The sequence below is a fragment of the Geospiza fortis genome, unplaced genomic scaffold (assembly GCF_000277835.1).
Source record: "Geospiza fortis unplaced genomic scaffold, GeoFor_1.0 scaffold333, whole genome shotgun sequence".
Taxonomy (NCBI): Eukaryota; Metazoa; Chordata; class Aves; order Passeriformes; family Thraupidae; genus Geospiza; species Geospiza fortis.
The window spans coordinates 313837-317070 of record NW_005054347.1 but is presented as its reverse complement, the minus strand read 5'-3'; positions in this window follow the sequence as shown (position 1 = coordinate 317070).

Genomic DNA, 3234 nt, shown 5'->3' with positions numbered 1-3234 from the left:
AGACGGAGAGAAATAATTTCTCAAATAGTCCAATGCTTGACAGAACTCAGGTGATCAGAAGATCTACAGGCTTCAGAATTTTTCATTTAGGAAAGAAATGCAGCCTATCAGCAAAAAATGCTTCCAGGACTGTATCCAACTCACTTTCATTTTGATGGACAACGCACCTATCAGTCTTTCATGGCTATAAATCCTTCCATGGTCCTCTAGTACATCTCACATGCACATCCTTCCTCATGGATATATTTATTTTAATAACTGAGCATGGCTTGCATAAATGGCAATAGTTGTTGTCAGTAAGTCATAATAAAGCAGATGCTTCAGGAAGCACTAAGCATTTGCTGAAAAACAGCCCTTACAGCAGTGGGTTCAGTCCTAAGTTATATTATCAGCTTTTCCCCAACAATGGATGCTAAAACCAGCACAAATATCATGGAATCTGATGGTTTTAAACTTGACTACTGACTGGAATAAGGAAACTCCTAGGAGACTGTAATGAGAAAAGCAAGGTTAAAAAAAATTGAGAACTTGAATAAAAGCAATCATCTTCATCCAGGCTTTGCCTCAGGGGACTGAGCCCTGTCTTTTCTAGGTATACAGACAAAGAAAGTGTCAGTTTTATTCATGTGCAAGCCTAGAAAAATTAGCAAGTACTGTTTGAGATCTGATATAAACCAAGGGAAAACAACTTGATACAGATTTTTTTTATTAAAGTTTTACTTGTCTGCATCTTCTTCGCATTCTTTTTTATATAATAGCAGATATATGAAATGTAATCCTTATACCAGATAAAAGGAATAAAAAGAAAGAAATAAAAAAAAAGTAAATTTTGTCATTATGTAAAGTTCAAAGTAGATCCAGGCATTCTGAAAGTGCACAGACTATCTAAAGTTTTTATAATCTCATTAAAAATCCTTTCATATCTCTGTATTTGGCCCATGGAAAAACAATTCAGAATGAAATGAGTTTCACAGAAAACATTTTGATGTACCCTTTTAATAACTCAACAACTATCTGAAGGAAAGACAAAAGATGGAAGAACAATTAAAATTCAAAAGCTTGAGCTGTAAAATGACAGGATGGAGTTGAAAAATCAGGAAAGCTTACAAAATCAGGGAAGCTTACAAAAATTTCCTGATTCCAAGTAATCTCCAGTTTGCACTGAAAACACTCGATAAAGCAGGTTCTCAAATTTCAGAGAAAAAAATTAACCAGAGATTTTCAAGCTAAGGACTCTTGATGAATAGTGCACTGGTACAAGGTGTTCTATTCCAGGGTTTATTTGACCAAACCTACTCAAAGTGCAGTTCAGGTCCAAGATTGGAACAGAGGTCCCAGTTGCACAGTTATCCCCATCCCGCTGCTTAGAGGATGGCACACGAGGCAGGCAGGCTCAGCTAGGCAAACCAGGACCTTAAATTAAGTGGCCTTGTCCACTCTGTTGGGAGACACAAACTTTAGGAAACTCATTTGATGCTAGCAAAACATGACGTCAAATGTCACCGAATGAACATGCAAATCATTCATTACTTATAAAGCCTCCCGTGAATTTAAACCAGCATTGGATGGCTGGTAGTAGTCTAACATAATATAACAAGATTTAAAAAAAACAAGAAAGAAAAAGATCTTCCTTTTAGTATAGCTAGGGAAGAAAGAAGAAAGAAAAAAATAAAAATAGAACAATAATTTCTAGGGGAGCACAAAAGAAAAGTTAGAAAAATGAAAATTAGATATCTGTTTTCAAGTTTGTGCCAAAATGTTTAGTAAAGAATTATATTCCTGGTATGTGTACTTAAAAAAACTTTATAGCAACAGTGACCTTTCTTGCAAAACCTGAAGGAAGTATTGAATATTTTTAGAAAATTATCAGTTCTGTTAAACTGGACAGCTCTATTCCTCATGGAATGTCTGACAGCAAACACCTTCCATGTGCTTGAATAATATTTATTGTGAGATTTTAAGACTATAATCTAAATTGAGATAGGCATGTTTTCCTGTGGCAAGGAAAGAAGGTGAAAAAAAAGTGCGCATTGGAAAACATCATCCAGACTTCCTTCAGGTCCACTATACCAGCTGAGTGCTATACACAGACATGGATGTGAATTTGAACTAACAAAAAACGCCCTTTACTCCCTCTGTCAGAGTATTAGAATTCACTGGCAAACTTGTTTATTGCCAGACCCAAAGGGCCTCAGAATAGGAGCGATGTCTCAGCTCACATTTCATTTTGGGCATCTAGATGTCCAGCAAAGACATAAAGACAAAATCACACACACTGTTTTTAAAAGTGGCTACATAAACAGCCCTGTCATCAAAGCAATCTTGTTTGCTAGGAATAAACACTTGGCAAGCAGGACACTTTCCACTGATTCTCTCCTCAGGATTGTCCTTTGATAGTTCATTCATAGCTTCCTTAAGGTACCGGCACAACTATTGAGCTCTGTGTCGTTAACAAAGCTTTCAGTGTTTGGTCTCCAGTTCATCCCAGGTGGGTTCGGTGACAGATCTGGAGGCTAGAGATGCAACTTCTGAACACACCACTCTGTTCTTTTCTAGTTTCAAAGCCCTTTCAGTCTGCATGACTGTTCTGATCATTATGCTATAGGGAGAGAAAACCAGACCACGGAGAGTCTGACATGATAGAAGAATCTATACCTAGAAAACAGTAGGATATTACTCTAAACACTTCTTTGCTAATTCCCATCTGTGCTGCTCCTAAAATACATTCAAACTCTGCCTCTTGATGTATTTAGACTGATAAAAATGATACATCAGTCTGGCAAAAATACGCTATATCAGCATCAGCTACACTGTTTGTGATAAGAACCAAAAAGACTCTGTTTATTATAAGACATATTCTCCCAAGCTTCACTGCTCTGATAATTATGAAAATTGCGTGACACTCTTACAAACTTAAATTCTTAAGGTCAGATGAAGTCATCTAGGGCATACAAACACGAATTCATATAACGTACATATACATATAAGGCCATAAAACTGAAACAAGGCACAGTTTCTTTAAATTTGAAGATATAAAACAAACTGAATGTTTAAATGCAATGCAAATTGTTACAATTTTGTGGTTGTAAAATTTACAAAGCATCAGGAAATAGATACTGGAAAACAATCTGAAAAGCTTTAAATTAAAATATCTGGTGAATATCAAGGAGAACTAATCTCACCCATCTCTGCAGCCAAGAGTAAGGAAAAATCAGATGAGTACTATTCCCTACA